This window comes from Lissotriton helveticus, chromosome 8, assembly GCF_964261635.1.
Source record: "Lissotriton helveticus chromosome 8, aLisHel1.1, whole genome shotgun sequence".
Classification (NCBI taxonomy): Eukaryota; Metazoa; Chordata; class Amphibia; order Caudata; family Salamandridae; genus Lissotriton; species Lissotriton helveticus.
In genome coordinates this window covers 888,235,911-888,253,383 of record NC_136069.1, presented here as the reverse complement: position 1 = coordinate 888,253,383, position 17,473 = coordinate 888,235,911, and positions in this window count along the sequence as shown.

Below are 17,473 nucleotides of genomic sequence, written 5' to 3'. Positions count from 1 at the left end.
AGGGGAATACCAGGACGGGTTCCCTAAGCAAGCGCCTTGATACCTTCGGGTGATACGTGCGCTATATAAGTCGCAATACATACATACCAACTTGTAATGAACACAACTAACTGTTGGGTGTGTGGTCTCATGCCTCACACAACGGATAAAGGTATCCCCTATTTGGTCCTGCCATTTAGTCACAATGGTTCAGTATGGGCATATAGGACAATTTTCATATATGCACGAGAAGTCCAACCCCTACGTTCTGTAAAAGACAACCTCAAGACTAGCGCCCTAGTCAAAGGTATAGTTGACATGATCAAGGAAGTAACTTCCTATGAAGATACTCCGGATGATGAGATACTTGCATATGTAGGTTGGAACGTGACCGGATTTGGCACTACGTTAAGTGAGAAACAGCAAGCCAAAAGATCGTCCCCTATCTGGATCGTACCCCATCAAGGTCACCTGTGTCTGCAAGGTGTTGGCAAGAATCCCAGAGCTCAGCTAGGTAAGAGTATCTGTACAGAAACGTATGTTTTTGGATCCCAGACTTCCCCTGCGTTTTTAGCCGCTAAGGGTACTTGTTTCATCTGCCATGATAGAACCTATACATGGTTGCCCCCTGACTTCTCGGGCTCATGTTTTGTTTCATTCCTGTTACCTCCCACCTACACAGCAGCGGCGGATTACCACCGGACAAGGGTAGTTAGAGGTGTCTTGAGTAAAGAAGACACTGCAGGTCAAGAATTTGGGGACTTTGTAAAGGGTTTTCTGCCGTTCTGGGGATCCATGGCTAACAGTAGAAACATAAGGCAATTAACAAGGGTAGTTGAGTCCACCGTGACTGAAACTGCTGGTGCCCTTAGTAACTTGACTGCTGAGCTCCAGTCGGATCGACTTATGACTCTTCAGAACCGGGTCGCTTTGGATGTTATACTTGCAGACCGAGGTGGAGTATGCAAATTGATCCAGTCTAGTTGTTGCATTTTCATCCCAGATAATGCTCCAACCGTGTACAGGGCCATCTCCAAACTACATAAGATTTCTGAATCTATCCAGGTGGATAAAGGAGATTGGTCGTTAATGGGATGGTTCTGGGAACTGATATCTGCCTGGGGATGGAAAATTCTGATGGTCATTGGGATGGTCTTAGCCATTCTTTTCCTGTTCTGTCTATGCATACAGTGTGCTCCTACAATATGTGGCCTCCGTGTTACATCATGTGTAAGGAAGCCTGTGTCAAAAGATGAACTAAGTACTAGAATGATGTTACAGCAACATCTCAATGACTTTAGGAATATAGACCTGGACTCAGACTAACATGAGGATAGATTAATTGCCTATATAAGGGCAAAAGGAGGGATTGAGGTTCTGAAAATCTGGATTCGTATAATTATTCTGGACTCGAGAATTAAAACTTCGTCGAAACATGACGAAGTTGGTATCAAAAGACCGAGAATGACGAGTACATCATGTACATATATTTTCAGCATATTCGAGTGACGATTTCACCTCGAAATCGTCATTTACATTCTGAACCCTTGGCTTCCATTTATATGTTGCCCTTTACATAGGCCTTAATCCAGTTGAATTTGATTCCACAAGGACACATACTCCTTAATCGACTTTTCCATGACCTGTACAAGTTGGAACCATTGCCCCAGGCCGAACTCGTTAGGTCAGTTCCCTCCCAGTGGCCGAGCAAGATAGCATCTAGGCTCAACAAACCATAAAACCATTTCAGCGCGCACACCTGCCATATCTCGCTCACATCTATCTCCACTCTTTTGCTTCACTTACTTTATGGTGGGGAGGTGCCCGTTTTTATTAGGGGTCCAGTGATATCTGATGAAATGTTGGGCCTTGCCAAATGATTTGTTGTAGGCAGCACGAAGTGAAATATGGACATGTCATCATGACTCTGCTTTCTCTTTGTACTAGAAATATGTTAACGATTTACTTTACAACCAAGACTGTTTTGCCTGAAGCCCAAAATTGTGTATAAGAAGAGAAGCCTGACTTTGTAAGAGTGTGCAGTCTCCTGAGAATATACCCGTGTTGTACTTCTAGGACACTTGTTACCTTGGTTGCAGCCAATAAACTAATCTTTGACTTCACCTAGAAGACTCTGAGTTTCTGTTGTCTGGATCAGGAAGAACCCGAGGTCTCTGGGTGTTGATTCCCTGACACCGCTGGGTTACCGGTTCTGTGCCGGTTCTTAAAAACCCAGTACCTGACTACGCTCACTACGCCCACTCTTGCCTGGTAGGGGCAAATGTAGGTCTGCCACTGGCAATAAGGCCACTAACACATGGTAGGACCCAGCATAGGTTTTAGAAAATTATTCCTATGCTCAACCCTTGGTAACGTGGCTGTGAGCAGACAGGCTTAACTTCAAAGACAGGTATGCAAAGCATTTAAAAACACAATTTCAGTGAATAATTAAGACACCACACATACTAAAAACCCGACACCAATTTTCTAAAATAGCAAGTATTTTTATCTTTAAAATGACACCAAAATGACAAAACTCCAATGTAGGGAACCAGAGATATGAATTGTCAAAGATTTAATAAAATATAGCACTTAGAAGATTATAGCACCATATTGTGATACCTGCTCGTGATAGACCGGGGCAAAGTCAAAGTTTCAGGCCGGGCGTGAACGAGTCCTGAGCGGCTACAGTCCCCAGCAGGTCCCTGTCTCAGTTTCTACCTTCACACTTAGAACATTTTCTGGAGCTTTTCTTCTCGGGCCCCTCAAAGCCCCCAGCCAGTCTGGATTTGGTGAGGGTTCGCTGGATTAACTTGTGATGAGGTTCCGGTCAACTTCTCTGGAGCGGACTTAGAAACTTTTCTGGAGCTTTTTCTCACGGGGTCTCTCGATGCTCCTCATGTACCCGGATCTGGTGAGGGTTCGCCGGCTACAGATTTCCGCTAGTTCCGGTCAATCTCTGGAAGTTGGAGCTATAGAGCTTTTAGCAGGACGAACCTGGTTGGCGTGGCCAGCTCGCAGTTGAAGGCAGGCAGCCGGGCTGGCCAGGTTGAGTCGGTCCCTCTATGGAGCTCTTTTTCAAAGTTGGTCCAAAGTTCTCCAAACTTTTGAACTTCTTCCTGGAGTTCCTCAAGGTGTCCCAAAGTGTCTCAAACTCACTCCTCGGGTGTGGAAGCACCAAGATGGTCCTTGAAAGTTGAGGACTTCAGTTCCCACATTCCACTGCTACAAAACCCTTACAAATCCACTGATGAGTCTCCAAGGTGTAGTTTTAGTTGGTGATGTTTCTGCTGAGCTCTTTTAACCTGTAGCTTTAAGGGAGTCCACTCTTCAGTTCTTTTCCAGCAAAGAAATCCACAGGGCTGTAGTTTCAGATGGTGCAATCTTCAGAAGTTAGGCCTTAGAATTCTATGCACAGCAAAATCTTCTCAGCAGGGCACTTCTTGTTTCAATAAGCCCTGATCTTTTGACTGGGTAGGAGTGTTCTGCTTAATTCAGATACTCTGTCCATCACCACCCCTCTTTTTGAATCAATAAGATTCAAGCAACAGATCTGGAGGGCTCTGCCCCTCTCAGATACTTATTCAACATTCTCTGTGTCAAGCAGCAGGTCACTCCTAACCAATGGGAGCAGGGTAACCCCTCAAGGCGATGACCACATCCTGTAGAGTGTGGCATTATTTTGCCCCAGAGTGCATCAAATCTTACAAATCCATAATGGCTGATTTTCCAGCAGAGAGTCAAGACCTGGCTAAACACACCCCCAGGGATTGTTTATTTCCCCAGGCGCTCCCACTAACATCTGCTCATACCTTCCTTAAGCCTAGCCCTGACTCTGGGTCAAAAGTATAAATGTATAACTGACACCCAGGCCTCCCTTCTGCCTTTGAAGAGCATGGAATTCGACTCCACCCCCTGGCCTTGCATTCCTATTGAACAGCACACTTCCCTCCCAGCAGAGCTGTTAACCCCAGTGGCTCTGTATCACCTCCTCAAAGCAGCCTGGTTAATCCACTTAACTCTGACCAATCAGGACAGACAACTGGAAGGCTGAATTTGGATTTACAAATAAGAAGGTCTTATAACTTCTTGTATGTACACTTTAGGAGAAATTTAACAATATGATATTGTTGGATTTACTACTACCATTCTAGGATGTCTTTGAATGGCCAGGCTAGTCCTCTCCTATCAATAGTTATTAATCAATAACTTCCTACCATGTTAACCTATGTAGCAAGGGATTTGCAATGGGAAAAATGACTTGGGCCATTTTTCCAGCACCAGGACTTACAAAAACATAGTTTATAAGTACTGGTCTTATATCTACAGGAACCCCACCCCATGCGCAACTTGGGGAGACTTTAGGGGTTCTGAATCTGTACAAATGTTGCAGATTCTCCTTTTACTGTGCTCCTAGCATCAAAGTCAAATTGTAGCAGCACTTTATCACAATGTGGGGAGTGAAATGTGAAATTTCACTTTACCCAGGCATATAAAATCGAATTTTATAAGGGTGTACCTTATAGATAACTGAACCCCCACCCCTGGGATACCTAGGGGACACCATGGGGGTCCCTAATATGCCAAAACATTGTAGGTTACCCAGTTTTAAGTACCCCTACCACCAAAGTCGAGTTTGGGCACAATTTACTTTTTAAAAGCAGTCCTGGCACGCAGTGCTGCTTTTAAACTGACGTCAGGCTTCAGCAGTGCAGACATGCAAGTGCAGAGAAAGCTGCTGGTCTCTAAACTGCCATGCCCCAGGGTACTGGGGTCTTCTAGGTAGTTTCAATCCCCTGCCCTATTATATACTAGGGGCGTATGGGGTAGGTCATGCCAATTACAGGGATACCCCACCATACCATAGTGTACCGAAGTCTATGTTAGGTGTTTTAACTGTATTCTAAGGTGTTCCTTTCAACTTAGCACTGGCTCTAGGCCTGGTTAGGCAGAGCCCAGGGTCAGTCAAAATCAGTTACCACCAGCATCAGTCAGCAAAAAGTTGGGGGTTGCCCAGGGAACAGGATGACTTTGCAACAATCGGGCACTGGAAGCACGAGTGTCATCTAAATCCTACGAATCAGGTGCAGGAAGGAGAACACGTGCAGATAGCAGATTGGGTGAATCAATTACCAAAGGTGACTAGGCCGAGATCTCTTAAAACAGGCGGGAATCAGAACCTTGTTTGCTAGGGCGTAAATGTTTGTGCAAATTGAATTGTACCATCTATTGTACACCAAAGGGAATTGAGTTGCAGACAAATGATGAGGACATTGCTTTCAAGATGGCTAATCAGAACAATTATGCAGCAATGCTTTCTTTATTGACACTGGAAGAGATGCCGCTGGATATGAGAGACATTGTTTCTTCATTGGTATGGGACTTCTCTGGAGTGGAAATTGTACTAATTTGAGGAGATGAATGCAATTCCAAAGAACACCTTAGTACAACCTGACCCCAGAAACGGTGGCAGGGATTACCCCTCTAATTGAGTCCATGATTGCTCAGGGAGATCATGGAAAGTCTGTGCAATTCGCCTATCATGGGATTTAAGAAACCGAGTGATCGCATTGGTCAGGAACTGAGAAAGGTCAATAACATAGTGCTTCCATGTTGTCCTGTGGTACAGAATCCCTTTGTGATCCTATTTCAGGTTCCTTGTGAGACTGAGTGATCGCATTGGTCAGGAACTGAGAAAGGTCAATAACATAGTGCTTCCATGTTGTCCTGTGGTACAGAATCCCTTTGTGATCCTATTTCGGGTTCCTTGTGAGACTGAGTGGTTCACAGTGATTGGCCTCTGTCAGGCATTTTCTTCATCCCATTGCATGAGGAGAGCCACTTTTTATTTGCTTTCTATCTGGGGAATCGTATCTTAAAATGGTGTCGTATCCCTCAAGGGTATACTGAGAGTTCCTCTATAGTCAACCAGGTCTTGAGAAGGAACCTTGAGAGTTTGATTCGGCCCCGAAATTCAGTGCAAGTCCAGTACATTGATGACCTCCACATTGCGTCAGAAACACCAGAGACTTGTAAGGACTATACTATGGCCTTACTGAACCATCTTGCGGCAATGGGCATAATGTGTCTCAGAGTAAGCTTCACTACTGTCTGAACAAAGCACAGTATTTGGGTCATCGAATTGAAAAAGCCATAGAAAGGTGTCGTCTGAGCGAGTAGAGGCGATCATGAAAATGAATCCGCCCACAACACAGAAAAAGGTCAGAATATTCTTGGGAATAGTTGATTACTGCCGACAATGGATTCCTAATGTTTCCTTGATGGTAAAGCCTTTGCAGATGCTGACCCACAAGGACGTGCGTGATCTGGTTCCTTGGGATAACAACTATTTGCTTGCCTTCCTAGATTTGAGAGAGTGCCTGTGTCGTGTTCCAGCTTTAGGAATGCCTGATTACAACAACGCATTCTCTTTATCTTGTCATGAGCGAGAAGGTTGTGTCTTTCTGTACTCACCCAGACACATGGAGGTGCCCATAGACCAGTGGCCTACTTCTCAGTTACATTTGATCCTGTAGCTTCAATGCTGCCCGGATATCTCAAATCTGTTGGTGCAACTGGTGTATGTATTGAATGATGTGAGATCATTGTGATGGGTCATCCTCTTACAATATATGTATCACACTCAGTAGAGCTCCTGATGACGAAAACCAAAATGCAGCATTTGACGAATAACAGATTGACAAGATATAAACAGGTGTTGATGAGAATGTAACACTGAAGTGTTGTTCTGTGTTGAATCCTGCTAACTTGTTACCTGTTCCAAATGCTGATGGGGAAGACTGTGAAGACTATGACTGTCTAGATTTTACTGAGCTTTGTACGAAACCAAGACCTGACATTGTCGATGAGCCATTGCCTAATCCTGACCTAGTCCTTTTTGTTTATGGTTCATGCCTAAGAGACAATGAAGGTAATTTGAGAGCAGTATCAGAAATTGCCTATGCACACACAAGCAAAAATCATTTACATTTGTTATAGTAATGGAACAATTAAAACTATGGAAACATAAATCAAGAAATACATGAATATTGTCGTCCTTGGTTCTATAAATGTGCAATGTTCCTATACTATAACAAATGTGAATGATTTTTGCTTGTGTGTAGAGAGGCAATTTCTGATATTGGTTATTTGTGTGTCTGATTCCACAGACACGCTGTGGAGCGGTGATAGGGTTTCCCGCTCGCCAGTTGCACCACATAGAGACCTTTGACCCACAAACATATTGCGTAACCCTTAGGCAGAGCGCCCAGTTACTTCTCTGAGGTTAATTAACCCTGTGTAGCTGAATTTAATTTCAGAGCAGCGTTTGCAGTCTGTACCATCTCTGGAAATGTGGGAGCTGCTTGTTTACAGGGAGTACATTCCACACAGGTAGCTGAAATCAGTGCTCTTTCCCATACATGCCTTGTTTATGAGCAGATCCGAGTCACCACCTATACCGATAGGCACTATGGTTTCGGTGTGGTTCATGACTTCGTACAGCTATGGTTGCAGCGGGGGTTTATATTGTCATCAGGTTCTCCAATAAGGAACGGGGAATATGTGAGCCAACTGCTGGAAGCATTGCAATTATCGAGAGAGGTGGCTGTTGTCAAGTGCAAAGCCCATAGAAGAGAGGACTTTGTTACCACAGGGAATAGATATGCATGCATACGCAATTGCTCATTTTCGTGCTACACATACATGTGTTTATATTGGAGAATATAATGTCAGAAGTACAGAGAAGACATAACTGAGCATGATGATAGCTGTTGCTGACACATACAATGAAGTTAGATGGTTTGCAAATGGAAGCCACAGACAAGGAACAAGCAGGTTGGATCAGCGAAGGCTGTGAGAATGGAAAAAATGACATATGGGCGTTAGCTGATGGCACAGAAGTGTTACTGATTGTTTGTTAAACCCAATGGTGAGGCAAATTCATGGAGCAGCTCATATAGGAAGGGATGTGATGGTGAGATTTTTCAGTCAGACTTGGTTCTATCCAAGATTTTACAGGATTGCAGTAGCAGTGTTGCATCATTGTGTGTCGTGTACCAACAAATGAATGTTGGGAAAGAGACTATCGTTGCATTGAGCCACATTGGCAGATCATGGGTCCCTTCGATCGGATCCAAATGTATTTTGTTGAGATGCCTGTGTGTAATGGGTTGAGATACATCTTGGTTATTGTGTGCATCTCTTCTTGATGGGTGAAGGTTTATCCAACTAGAAGGTGAGACAGTAGCAAAGTTATTGTTGAAGGAACTTGTTTTGGATTCATATTTCCAACTACATTGAAGGTGAATAGGGAAACGCACTTTCATAACAAAGTAATTGAATTGTTGTGCACCGCCTTGAGTGTGGACCAAAGACTGCATTGTAGTTACAGGCCAAAGGCATCTGGCATGGTGGAGCCACCAGAGCACTCTAAGGGGGCTCATGCTACAGAAGACCCTGGTACAGACTCTGAGAGACATGGTGATGGTGCGAGTGGTACAGAGTCTGACTCAGCCAAAGACACTGATATGGAAAGTGGTTGTGTGCAATCGAAGAAGAAGGATACTGCAGATAAAGTGTGGACTGGTAGACAGAGGAGGAGAAATCTTAGATTTGCATCTGAAAGGGAACATAAGTAAATCTTCAGAGTCTGATCTGAGTGAAGCTGAGCATACCACAGAGAGTGCTAGAAGGTCTGGGAGAGCTTAAGTTGTGTGTTGGATGTGGTAACCAGTGTCAGGGAGAGCAAGATCCGAGATTTCGATACTGCTGGTCGAGATCTAGTTGAGTGCTCCTGGAATCGAGGCTAATGCACTTCTGTCACTGACTGTGCCTTTTCCACCAAGGTTGAGTGGCTTAGGGAATCTAATTTTAGAAGACATTGAATTCCCAAACTTCGGAGCACCAGTCTCCTCAAGAATTTGCAGCATTGAGAGCCGAACTGTTCCAACAAGACATTGAGGAGATTGGCTCAGATTTCATAAGGGATATAAATTGAACTCTTGAGCTATAAATACGATGCTTGAAAGAAGATAACCTAGACCTGCGTGGAAGAAGAACAAAATTAGAGACTTCTCGTTAGAAGAAGAAAGAGGGCCAAGGAAGGCTTCCAAAGTGTGTAAATATTGTGCAAAAGACTGTTGAAAAGAACATCCTACGTCTTTAAAGAAAGGTTGCTTAAAGAAAAGGTTGCTTAAAGACTTTGTTGCACACGAATAAGAGGCGGAGAAAATAGAGTCTGTGTGTTGATCCTCTTATAAGCAGTAATCCTAGTCACCTTTGAAAACGGAGTCTGGAAATTTGAATTGTAGGGACAAATGAAATATAGGTACACTCATTGTAGGAGTAACAATAGTGATAGCTGTAGTCATTACTGAGAGAATTCTAAGAGCACACAAGATGTAGGAACATGGAGTGGGGATACCTGGAGCATCCACAGCTACCATTGCTGCCTCAAAGGAGGGTACCTAAGGATGTGAAAGAGGCTTAATAGAGCAAACTAGTCGCTTTGTTCATTTAGATTTGTCTAAAAGTGATTATACGCTGAATGCTTATGCTAAGATGCTTTATGAATATGTCAACACTATGGAAGTGAGAGATTGTTATGTGTGCATGCAATTGCTAGCTTTCGATTTAGTATTAGATATCATCACCTACCCTTAACGTATGGCATTAGTTATAGTTTACTCCTTAGCATGTTTTATGGAAAAGGTCATTACGAGTACTACTTCTCAAATTATAAAGTGGTACGCTCAGAAAAACCCATTTATAAACACCAGAACAAATATGATTATTATAAGCAGCAAGAGAGAATGGGAAAATATATCATACCCACAGTAACATTAGATAATGCTTATGCGCGTAGGCAAAACCTAACCTGCATATTTACAAACATAGAAAAGAAATTTGATGATCAATTAGAAGACCGACACAGGGGATAAGTTGTTAAGTTTAATAAACAGGACAGACATTTTGAATGAACCAAAGAGGAGTTAGCTCACAAGGCTAAAGGAAGTTCTGGTCTTAATGCTTTAGATTGGGGACAACGAGGCAAGCTTTGCGTACGTCAAGTTCAGAGTCATTATTACACTGTATTTGTGGGGCAGAGTGTGTGTGAGCATATCTTTTTAGTCAATGGTCCTTGGAAGACGTTTCTGCAAGAATCAGTACAAGTTGTGCTAGGAGTATATTTTGTGTGTGGCAAAAAAATGCATATATTCGGCTTCTGAGCAATTAGTATGGTACTTGTTATGTGGCAGTTGCGTTTCTAAAGATCTATCATGTGGAAGATTTGGACGGTTTGGCAGGAAAATTGAACCATGGGGAAAAACGTGGTCTGAGTGCTGGTGAGGTAATTGGAGACATATTTGGAGTGATGATACCTAGTTTAGGAGTGGTGCTGAATGACATTAAGATCAGGAAATTGTATATATGTTGTCAGTTAAACAAGCGTAAAAGAGGAGGCCCCCTACTACATGGTTGAGGTTTCTTAAGGTAGGGAAAAGTCAATTCATGTAAAGAATTGAGGCAACCATACAAATGCCGATAACTGGCAATACATTATGGGCAATAATAAATTGAATGAACCTAGACAGTAACAACTATGTATGAAATATAGAAAATGTATTTTATTTAAATGATTTTATAAACGATAAAGCAATCTATAATGTGCATATATTCCCTTTCATGTCCATCAATCACACTGTCATACACTCTCAAAACAGTTTAAAAACATTATTGAAAATAGAAACATATTTCACTAAATTGATAGATAAACACATTATATAAAACAGAGATTCCAATAGAACACAGTGGCACAAATTCAAAGAGACTGGTGGTGTTCATAAGTTGTCAGGTAACACAGCTCAGACATTGCTACTCATAGATAGGGAGATGGTTTCAATAAGGGCGATGGTGATGCATTAGACATGTTACTAGCAAATTAAGGTGGATCTGTCAGATGCTGAAGGTCCCAACAGTGTTGTCCATATAATCTTGAGGAAGTAATGATCTTAGGGGATATATATGCAACATCATTGAGAAACATCATGAGATATATCATCTTGCAGGTAAGGGAGTTTGGGATAAGATTGGAAGGGGATTTGGTACAGTTGGAAGTTAGTTTGAAAACCTAGGAAAGGGAATTCTCGGATACATTCTGAAGCCAATCATATTCGTTGTAATCTGTGTTATTATCTTGGTAGGGATAATAACGGCATACAAGTGGTACAAGGTGAGGCGAGTGGAGAATTCCTTAAGGGAAAGAGAGAGAAGGATGGAAGGACTGAAGGACAGTCATTATGAGAATTTGAAGTGGTTAGAGGAGTTCAGACAGAGAAGATTAGCTTCAACATCAGTTTAGATTGGTCTACTCCGCAGGGATTATGAAGTGTTTTGTGCTGATTCCACATCATCAGAAGAGGGAACATCATCACACATAGAGCACACCTGCATATAAGTAAACAGTAACTTCTGAGCCCAGATGCCTCAATGCAACTGACCTGAGAGGTGCTGGGCCGTGCAGCTTCGTGGATGTTGTGCCCGCTGACATCGACAGCAATTTCATGATCAGTTTAACACTCTGTGCAGTTTTTGGTTTCCTAAGAGCCTCCCGTACCTGACAACAGCAGAGCTGATTCACTTCCATCCTGCATGCCCGGGACTGACCTGTGAGCCCACTGAGGATCGAGAGCTGCTGCAAGTCAGCACACCCTGATGGCCAAGAGGTGTACTCGTCACCCGGATCTGAGGGGAGCGGACCCTGCGCTGTGGCCTGGTGCGGTGAGTGCTGGCTGGGGTAGCCGGTGTGCTGAGCACGCTCCTGGTTCCGGGGACTAGGCCAGATTCTCCAGATCAGGCGGGCTGTAGGGAGCGGTGGTGCTTACCCTGTGCTGGGGAGACCCCATGCTTGTTGGAACACTGAGGGAAGGAGCAGCCAGTGGTGAACCCTCAAAATGGCACCCATCACTCACGGACCCGTTCCGGGCCACTTCATCCTCTGCAGAACTTAATATGAGAACATCTGGATTGCTGATGTGCAGCTACTATAAGTTTCTGTGAATTGTGAAAAATAATTCGAATTATAAACTTTGTGCTTCATGTCCTGGATGGCAAAGGTTCTGGAATGGCCTGTGCTAGGTCTTTACCTTAGAGATCGGGCAAATTCATGGCCATAGAGAGAAACCAGTTTGTCCCCCTAACCGATGCTGTCCATTCTCATTTAGTACTCTTTCTTTCTTTGTCTACTTCCTTTACTCCTATTCCCTCTAGCCTGAATCTCTCCTCTTGCCTGCTACACTACCTTGCCCCCTGTCCTCATGTGCCCTTTGACTAACCACTCCTTCTCCCCTTATTGGGGAAAGATCCAATATTTATACTGAGAGTGTCCACAGCACCAAGGGGGCCACCCACAGTAGAGGTATGGTATGGCACCCCTTGCCAAAGCACTCTCTTTCCCCTTTTTGGAGAAGGATCCAGTATGTGGGCCTTGGAGTCTCAGAGACCCCTCTGAGAGAGTCCACTGTGTATAGGGAACCTTTCGCAACAGAGGTGGGGAAATGATACCACTTCCCATGGGATCACAGCTTACTGGACATTGGACGCAGCTTTGATTCGTCTACCAGTTAGTGTCCACGTCACCTTCCACCTCCTCTTTCCATTCTGTGTCTCTCTCCCTCCCCTCCTCTTTCCTTCCTCCTTTCTCTGTCTACTTCCCCTGCTCCTAACCCCCTCTCCTGAATCTCTCCCCTTGCCTGCTTTTTCCTTTACGTATATGTCCTTTTTGTAGTCTCGACCTTACATGTAACTATGTTTGCCAAGCTCTAATAAGTAATAACTGTGTAACCTTTGTAACAATTTAACCAGCAGCTATGGTCTGATAATCATGTAAAGCGACCTGATACCTCCGGGTCTAGCCAGCACTATATAAAACCTTTAAAATAAAATATAATCACTTGTTGTATTAACACAATGTGTTAGAATCGTGAAATGTGCTAAAGTGAAAAGGTGATATGTTTTAGGTCATTGGACAGTAACATGGAGATTTAACGTAGAAAATGAATATAGCTAGTGGAAACATTACTGTGAAGAACTCATGTTGTGCAACTGACAATTATTCATGTACTAAATGTGTTTGTTAATTGCATCATTTTGCATGTAATTAAATGCATTAATTGAAATTGTCTTGTTTTTCATGCAAATTCATGAAGCTCATAAAATGCTTTCTTATGTTAGCTGAATTTTGTAGGCATGACATGTAGATCTCTGGAAACTCTCGCTTTAGAATCATATGTGCTGTGGAATTGGTTCTTTCTCACATTCTGTGTTGTAGGTGAAAAGAGCGTTCTTGTTTGTTAGAATAATGTTTTGGTTTACTAGTTAGGCAAGGAGAGAAGAAGTTACAATCGTGTGGCTTGAGTCAAGAAAGGAAGGTCATTGGGCTTCACACAGGAGAAGGCCTGGAAACCTAGGACAAAATGTATCAAGGAAAGAGCACCGTTGTCCCGTGAAAAACCACCTTTGTCAGGATTGTAGCCAGAGCAGATGCCTTGACTTGAACTGTATTCTGGGAGTATTACCTACGAATAATGTGTTGTTGGGAGTAGGGAAAAGGCCTCTCTTCTCTTTTGCCTTCAGAGAGAGAGCTCTGTCTCTGTAGCTTCATGCTACTTGACCCATTGATCAATGAGAGACTCCTTAGGAAGCCTCCACATGCTGACCCCTTTTAGCCTTCTTCTTGAAAATGCTTAAGAAGGGATGTCACTTTAGCATTGGAGTAGGGATAGATTTAATGCTTTTCAGTCACCAACCCTCAATGCAGGGAAACTTGGACTCATGCTTTCTGATCTTCTGCATTCTGCGTCTTGAACTAATTGTATTACATATGCTGCATAGTCTAAACTGGATATGCATTTTCAGGTCATGCTGATTCTGATGTATTTCTACACACTCATATTGAGGTGTTTGTATGTTTAGTTATTCTTGACTTTGTAATAATTCCACTTAGTCATAGTCACCTGTGGTTACTGTGTATCCATGAGGATTATTAATGTGTTGATTGGTCACCTAATGGCTTTTCCTCCCCTTACACTTTCATGCTGCGAAAAATATCCATTGAAATGGCAACTCTAGAACAGGTCTAGAAAGTACGGTCCCCGCCATTTCACAGAGCAGCATTTTCGACTTTTGCACTGTGCTATGTGAGTAAGTAGTAAATGCAGCCCGTAGACTTACATATGGTGATCATCTCCTTGATAGATTTCTGTCTCAATTAAGCTGAAAACCTGTGTACTGCTTCAGTTGTTCTTTAAAATTGTGTCTTACTTACAGTATGTACATGCCCTCAGCTCATACCTAATCAAAGGGAATCGTAAGTAAGTAAAGTAAGTAAAAGACTTCACGCACCCTATTGGAACACCTCCTATGTTGTAATTTGTGCGCAAGTGTTTGTGGTCCCAGTTACCATTATAGAAGATGTCACAAGGTGGGTAATAAAATCAAGCTGTATTATTAACAGAAAAAAATATCTGGAATACTGAGGACAGCGTAATCGCCGAAAAACAATGCAGGTACAGGGCATTGCCCAGCTGCGGCATCTCCTTCCCATGGGTTATCAAGTGTTTCTCGAAACCACTGATATTCAAAGTGAAAAGGAAGGGTGCCAGGACACAGTCTTGGTCACGCCTCTATTAATAACAATCTGCTTGGTACATTCTCTTTATGAAACAAAGTATACCTTGGCTGAGAGGTCCGAGTGTAGCTGTCTAAAAGAAACACTCTTGGCTCCTTGATCCCCATTGTGGACATGATTGACCAGAGCTTGGACTGGGTGGCAGTGTCGAATGCACAAATCAAGTCCATGAAGTCAAGATATAAAGCTCCCCTCTTGATTCTTGTATATTTAATGAAAAATAAATGTAATTTGAGACACTGATCCTCAGTTGTGATATCATGCAGGAATCCATATTGTATCCCTGAAAGATTAGAGTTTTGCTTTACATATTCTTCTACTCTTGCCAGAAAAACTCTCTCCCAAATAAACTAATGCATGGGTTTCCTAGGTCTCCCTCCTCACAGCCATGCTCACAACTGCACATTACCTGACATAAACAATGCTTCATTGACCTGACCACGCCCAGTGGTTTCACCTGAAAGACATCAACATGCTAGAATACACAATCAAACTCAATGCAACTGTATTCAAAAATTAACCGAACCAGCGTACTTCCTTCAAAAACTAGACACAACTCATAGACCATTCCTCAGTTAACATCCCTCTTATATTGACCCACAAGTGGATGTAGTAGATTCCCTGCATGGGGAGACTATAGATTGAGCCCAGCATTTTACGCATTTGTTTGAACCGCTGTTTACTCTAGGCTAGGAAGAATCATGCTTATTGAGCAATGTATTTGCTTTTTGATTATTTTTATATCGCAGCCCTAACCCCAGGGGCTATGGACTGCTTCTCATTGCACTGCAACAGTATAGCAAAAGTCAACTTGAAAAGCACAAAGAAGAACAGAAAGAAAAATAAGGTCACATTAAGGTGTGTGTTTACGTGTGTGACTTACGTCTAAACGGGAAGGATGACAGATGGTCTTTTGTATATTATCTGGACAACTGGTGGAAAGGTTAAACATCATGCTCCAATGTACAAAGCCCATATGTGGCTGCAAACTCTGTGACTCACAAACTCACATGTTTGTACAGTGCCCAAGGCCTCTTTTCAGTATATAAATGCACGTTTATAATTTGGAAAAATATTTTGCCTAGTAGAAAGGTTTTTGTGACCATTTCCAATCGCAAAAATGAGGGAGTGAAAAAGGGGAACCCTCCTTTCTAATTGTTAGACATGTCAGCCTTAGGGTGGTCTCCCCAAAATGTTCACCTCGCCTCCTCCATTTTTCTGAGCCTATTTTAGTTGACCGTAGGACTCTGCACACTTTACCACTGCTAACCAGTGCTAAAGTGCTTGTGCTCTCTCCTTAAAACATGGTGGAATTGACTTATTCCCAATAGGCATGTGTAAATGTACTTGTAAGTCCCTATTAAACCACATGTACCCAGGGCCTGTACATTAAATGCTACTAGTGGGCCTGCAGCACTGGTTGTGCCATGCAACCTAAATAACACTGTAAAACATGTCCTAGGCCTACCATTGCAGCCTAAATGCAGTTTTAAACTGTCAAGCCAACTTGACATTTAAACCTCCATACCAATAGTTAAAATCCCCTTTAATGGCATATAAATCACCCCAAAGGTATGCCCTCGGTAGCCCAGAGGGCAGGGTGCTGTGTAAACAATAGGTGGACATGCACTCTTACGTGTAACACGTCCTGGTAGTGAAAAACTCCTACATTGGGTTTTCACTACTGTGAGTCCTAACCCTTCCACAAGATAACATTGGTGAATACTTATTACATTTTATAAGCTGTAGTTCCAATTGGGATCTAGTGGCTATTTCCTGTTTGGTGTCTATGACATTGTGATGATAAACGCTCTTTAATGGTAAGGTCTAATTTTTCATTACAATTTTAAAAATACAAACTTTTATAAAGGTTTTTTATTTTTACATGCTATGGCACCCATTAGGATGGAGGGCAGATCGCCCCCACAAGGCCGGCGGTAGCCACCGCAGGCCTGGCGGGGAGATCCACCCTCCATCCATGTCGGAATGACCCCGCACCGTCTTAGCATGGCTGGGGGGTCCGCAGTGGACGGTAAGACCGTCCGCCGCTTTTCCGCCCGGGTGCCTTGCGACCAGGGCGGGAAAGGGTTTATATGGTGGCGGTGTCTATCAGACACCGCCAGCCATATTTAGATGGGCATTTACCAATGCCTTTCCACGGCGGCAATGCCGCCAGGGAAAGGCATGCGGAGTCTACTTTGGGGGCCCGTTGCGGGCCCCCAAGGACTCCGGGGGGATGGGGGGTGCACATGGGGGGTACCTATGGTAGCCTCTGCATTTCAAAGGACAATGTGGCAGGCACCGAGCGGTGCCTGTCACATTGTACTTTGAAATGCACAACATGTATTTTTAACATTGCACCGCAATGTTAAAAATACAGGATGCGCCTGCCACTGTGGCGGGCGCATCCTAATTCCCCCCACGGGACCCCCGCCCTTATGGCGGGCGGTCCCTTTCCATGAAGGGGTGACGGGCGGGCAAAGTCCGCCCGCCATCCTAATGGGGGCCTAAGTCTTTGAATATCTGAAACCATACATAACAGTGCAATCGTGACAACATCCCAGTACTGTATACATTACAGCTACCACATCTAAACATCCTACACCCAAACCATTGTAGCACAGTACATATTCATAATGACCACAGGGGGTTACTACAGTTGAGGAGTCAGCTGTTGATGATAATAAATATGCAGTGATGGGATCCCAGATATTCTTGGGGAGCGAGGATTTTGGTAGCTGCTCGGTATACGTATCCAGTTGTTATTTACAGTATGTAATGTCCTGGAGCCAGTGTTCGTATGTA